The following is a 5,824-nucleotide window of genomic DNA, read 5'->3' on the forward strand; positions in this document are numbered from 1 at the left end:
TGCCTTACCTACACAGGTACTATCCAATGCCAGCAGAGCAGTCTTCCCCAGGTCCAACTAGGAAGCCACTGTGGTGATCACAGTAGTTCCCCTAAGTAAGCATAGACTACACTTGATCAGCCAAAAGGCTGAGAAGCAATAATACACTGGAGTTAATCTGATTTGGGGAAGCTAAGCATCAGCTGAGAAATGAATTTGATGCAGCTCATTGTGCAATGCAAGCCAGGCAGAGGTCCACTGCAATCCATGGTGAGGAGATCTTGCTTGTACAAGTCAGCTCACACAAGAGGTGTAGCAGTGCAGCTTTGCACCCGAGGCAGTGCTGGCTCCTGCCCTGCTAGTTGCAACTGTGTAATCAGCTGCCACTGTGGCAACAGTTGCTTTGTGCCCCCGCATAAAGGTGGCACCTGGGGCTGCTGTCCTGGGTGCCCCCCTCAGTTTATGCTACTGACTTGCAGGATCAGGGCCAATGTGGAGATGTCCCTCTAGTTGTGAAACTGCACAGCCTCACTTACTCAAACCTCATTTACATGAAATATGATCATGTCTTACAAAGCTCATTACTTGCCCTTAACAGTCCCTCAGTTACTTAAGCCTTAGTTTCTCCAAATCAATTCAGTTTTCTCCAATCACATAATTCTAGTTTGGGGCTCCATTCCATAGTTTGGACTTGCATTCAAGCTCTCCCCTGCTGTTTTGTCTTGGTATCTATCAGTTGCTAGGCTTTATTGAAGGGTTGTTCATATATCTAAGACAGGAGCACAAATAATGTCTGAGACAACCCTGTGCCCTTGTACTGCTGGGCTGATAGAAGCATGAATCACCATTCTTCTAAAGGCAGGATTTAGCAATGCATATGCTGGCAGTGGGATCTCATTCACCCAGAGGTTTTTCATTCACATTCAGCCCGGGGCATTCTGGCTAAAAGTCATCACCATCTGATGAGGAGAATGAATCTGATGGGTCTCAGATCACTTTCCATAGAATAAAACTATTCATTCCATCCAGAAAGAGCACACACCAACTGCAGATGCTTCCTCAGCCTGACAAAGGGTTTTTAAACCTGAAAGTTTGCTAAGACATATTTTTCTAACTATTTAGTTGGTCTAATAAAAGATATCAAATTTACCTGAAGAACCTTGTCTGCCTATGTCCTTAGACCAACACAGCTACAACCTACACCCGTTTCCATAGAATAAGCAGTCACAAAGCCTTGTCTTAGAGCAGCAGTTCTGGGTGGCTACTACCCACAGAGGCAGTGTTGACTTTCAGTTGCTGTTGCTGACACCACTGTTTCAGAACAAGAACCAGTCTCTTCCAGGAAGGTGACAGAGAGAAAGGGTTGGCTTCTGTGGTTATTAATTCAGCATCTCTCACCTGTAACTCCACCATGATAATTAAGGCCTCTTTTCTCTCTCTCCGGTATCCTCTTTTCACACCTCAAATCTTTCATGTGCTGCACTGAGGTGCACATTTTTTAAAACCCAACCCTTTCTCCCTGAAGCCAATACCAAAACTCCCAGAGCAGGGTTGACACTGCAGTCAAAGACAGAACTGCAACTCATGTTGACAAACCCAAGTTGGCTTTAAACTGGTCATCCTGGGTACCAATACTGAATCATCCTCAGTGGTGCCTTCAAGTATGATACGGCATCAATCATTTTGAAGAAACTTGTCTTGCTATGGAGGTGGGTAGATGAGAGAAACAAAGGGAAAGAGCTGTGACCTGAGATCACTCTAGGATCCACTCTTACCCCCTGGAAATATTTGCCATGTCTGCAGCTGAACCTGTGGATCTTGAATCAGCCTCAGACATCATCTCCAGACTTACTGATGATTGACTTCCCAATTTACTGGAACACTGTCCTCCTCATACCAAAGGGCCGCTGCTGCCACCAACCAATAACATGGCCAAGGTGGCATGGAGCTCTGTGCAGGCTATGAAATTCATTGAGTAAATGCTCGGTTGGCTAGTTTAATGATAGCTGGGGTGCATCTACATGAGCTGCACACGCAGAACTATTTGCAGTGTAGACACACTCACAGATTTCCATGGAGTTAAAGTGAGCCATTATTACTCGATGTATTCCTTCCCATGTTCCCTTGAACTTGGGGCCTTATACTATGAAATGAAAAGAGACAGCAACTTATACCAGAGGGGAATGACAGGGCCAGGGCATGATACAACAAAGTGAAATACCTGCTATGAGACTGCATATGGGGAGGGTATGCATATGTGTGGCTGCAGAAATCACAGCAGGAAGATTTGACAGGAGGCCCTGAATAATAAACTTATTTAGCATACCAACAGCATAATTTAGGCCACTGTCTGTGCTGTGCTTCTGAGGAGGTGTAATTCAGGAAAGGGGGCTATGCTCTTTTAAGACACCTTTGCTCCTACACAGTTCCAGAAGTCAATGTGGTCTCTGATGTAAGGTAGGCCTTAGGGGCACCTCTAGCCTGTGGCACTTTTTCTTCTGCAGCTTATAATGGCTTGGAGTGCAGAGTACTGCAGCCTGTCCCTGTACTCTTGCCCTCTTCCTGCCCCTGGCACATCCAGTGTGTAAGAAGTGGTGAGGATTGGGCCAGGCCTGTAGGGCAAGGCCAGGCGTATGCAGACTTGTGTCAATAAGAGTGGCACTGATGTTGTTCACTGCTTTTGGCTTCTACATTTAGCCAAACTCAAATCAGAAATGAGTGGTATTGTGTAAACTGATTTTTGTCTGTCTCTCTCACACACTTACACACACACATGCACACACTACTGATTAAAACACTTCTATAAGTCCTTAATTTTTTCAGGGCTGGGGTTTCTTGACATTTAGATGCTTCCAGTATTTGTTAGCATTTCTTCCTGCACAATTTCTAGCCTGGTCCAAACTTCTGCACCCACATAAGCATCATGAACAACTTCTCTCAGCTCTGTCACTGTGGAGGTGCTGCTCTCTGACTAAAACAGTTCCAAAGATGCCAAGCTGGATTCAGACCTAGAGTAAGCAAACTCCATTGACTGCCATGAAGGTCATGCCCCTAGCCCCAACCTGGTCCCAGTAATCTCTACAGAAATTAAAAACTTTAATGGGAGTGAAACAAGTGACTGGAAGCCTAATAGTCGAGTGTTTGCTCTGCCACTGACTGTTCCTGGGACATTGGGAAAATCACTTTACTGCTCTGTGCCTCAGTTTCTCCATCAAAGGAAGAGTGACAATAGCATCTACCTAATTCACAAGCCTGCTGTGAGACTCTTTTAGTTAGTTTTCCTTATCTACCTATGAAAGGGGATAGTGTAACCTACCAATTCAGTGGCCCACATATGAGGATAAAGGTCTACTGTTGATACTAGCTCACAACAAGATTCCTTTAGCTCAGTGGAAGACAACCTGTTTGGCAGGTGGGCCACAAATTAGCCACGCATCCTCAAGTGCCATTCTGATCTCCCTCCCCCACCCAATCCACAACTCTGCTTTCTATGCTCAGCTCTGTGCTCCCAGCCTGATCTGCTGCTCTGCCTTCTGCTTCCTTCCTTGTGTTCCCTGCCTCATTTGCTGCTTTGCTTTCTGCCCTATCTGCCACTGTGTTTCTTGCCCCCTCCCCACCTGTGCCGGGGTTGGCCGTTCCTGCTTTAGCTCATCTGCTGGAAATCTATGCGTTTAATCCACGGAGTCTTGGGTTTGATTCCTCCATTGGTGAGGAAAGGGTCACACAAAAATTCAGACTTGGGCATACAATGGAGGTAGCTTTGAAAGCCACAATATTGCAAATACAAATGAATGGCAGCCATCTCAGAGAGGTGCCAAAGGAAAATTAAAGTAGATAGGAGAAGCTTTGCATTTGCAGACAAAGGTCCAGGGACAGACATTTTCTAAAGATGGGGCTACATACGGCAGTCCTTACTCAAGCAAAACTCTGGGTAAAGTTAATGGATGCTAAGCCTCAGGGGAATCTGCAAGATTTCTCTGGAGTAGGAATACATGTAACCTAGACACCAATATGGAAATTCAGGGGAAATCCACAGCTTCAAATGCTCAGTGCCAAAGTCTCAAAATAGAGAATACACCAAAGAGCCCATCACAAAAGCACCTACAGGGCTGCACACCCAGTACATCTGGACTGATACTTCTTGACTGATTTTTCCCTAGGAGCGCGCAACACACAGCCAACAAGCTGAAATCTTCTGAGAGACTCTCCTTCAGTAATCAGTGCAGGATTGCAGCTCTTTCCATTCCATCATCTGATTACAGTCCCAAAGGTTAAAACAACAAAGAAGGAAGGTATATGGTGTTTCTGTGAATCATTAGGAAACCCAGCAGACCAGTTACACCATCTAGGCAGAGAAGGGATGAGTAATTAGACTTGAATAACCTAACGTAAAAGGAGATAGCTTGGGGAAGGAGGAGAGGGGCACGTGGGTAGCTCTACTGATCCGTGGCAGGGCCACAGAGGCAGTGAACATAATTACTGTGTGTGTTCCTGTGACGCCTTCTCATGCGGGCAAAGCCCAGACAAAGCACAGATTGCAGTCCTGGATTCTACTGAACCTGATCTTCCAGTTCACCTTTTAGATCCAAAACTCACACCCACCTCCTTTCCCTCACCCTGCTCCAAAGTGCAGTTCTTCTGAGGACTGCTGCCATCTCCATAGCCATACCCGGAGTGTGCACCAGTAAAAAGGGGATTTGTGTGGAGCGGATTTACCCGCCAGAACCCCTGAACATGGGAAGGAGAGACAGGCCCTCACCCTCATTACTTGTCCGGGAAAGCCTTGCATCCTTCTGTGTCACCTGATTACTGACAACAGGCCAATGGACACTCACGTGGGAACTGAAAAGGGGCTGAAAGATAGACTCAGCAAGCAACCTCAATAGCCATTGTACCCCTCTACTCCCCGCTACATAAACACCCACCAGCCAAAGCCCTAGTGATGTGTGTATTAAGGAAACCTGCCCAAGACTTCATCTATCTGACCACACAGGACTCTGTGAACCTTGGTGCCTTTCCCCCTCCTCCCACCAAAACCTTTCTCCCCAGCCACTAACTCCCATTTCTCTGGTGCACTTAGAGGCCACAAATCCTGCACCTTTCCCTAGGCTGCCCCACTTCTCCATTCACTGCCCTGGATACTGATGCTGTCATCAGATATCCTGCTCCTCTGCAAGGAACAACAGAGCCCTGGACCTACGGCTGAGCAGGAAGAAAGCTGCTAACTTGCCTTCTCCTGTAGGCTCTGCAGGGTCCCAAGGGGTTGCATTCACACCTCCGGGCAACCTGCCAGGCCATCTCTGGTCTCTTTACCCTGCCCACAACCCCAGGTGAAATGCACACCAGGGCGGACTTACCTGCAAGGCCAGAAGCTCCTGTCATGCCAGGCATTGGCTTTGGCAGGGGAGGTTGTTCTCCAGGTCTGCCTCCTGCCCTCAGGTAGGGGGTGGGAGGTGGGGGGAGCCCCTCCACATCCTTCCCCCCACTGCACCTTTCCAGCGGAAAGAATCGCCAGATCCTCTTCCTGCCCCCAACTGCTGCAGGCTGCAAAAGTGGCTGCTTGATTCCCCGTTTTTGTCTGAGGGGCAGGGGTGGTGGTGGTGGGGGTGGGTTAGCCCAAGCCCCTCTTCTTTCAGGCTGCGTGTGGGGGTGGCTGGGAAGATCCCGGGTTTGGCATGAAGCTGCCTCATGGCGCTAAGTGTCTGGGCCAGGCGCGCGGCTGGGGGGGATCCCAGCTCTGGCGGCCCCTTACTGAGCCGGGGGCAGCCCCGTGCCCCCGGGTGCGGGCAGGGGAGCTCCCCAGCGGGTGCGGAGGGCGCAGCTGGGCCGCTCCCCCTCCCCCGGG

The 5,824-nt window shown here is 48.6% G+C and overlaps 1 protein-coding gene across 1 annotated transcript in view; it reads right to left on the reverse strand.

Annotated features, from left to right (window-relative positions):
- Positions 1 to 5,802, reverse strand: part of NFE2L1 (nuclear factor, erythroid 2 like 1) — a 35,657-nt gene extending 29,855 nt beyond the window's left edge. The window contains exon 1 of the mRNA XM_019523689.1: positions 5,337 to 5,802. The gene's annotated coding sequence lies outside the window, so the exon portion shown is untranslated. The remainder of the gene's footprint in view (positions 1 to 5,336) is intronic.
- Positions 5,803 to 5,824: the final 22 nt, after the last annotated feature.

Source organism: Gavialis gangeticus, unplaced genomic scaffold, assembly GCF_001723915.1.
Source record: "Gavialis gangeticus isolate Ggan-Ray unplaced genomic scaffold, GavGan_comp1, whole genome shotgun sequence".
Classification (NCBI taxonomy): domain Eukaryota; kingdom Metazoa; phylum Chordata; order Crocodylia; family Gavialidae; genus Gavialis; species Gavialis gangeticus.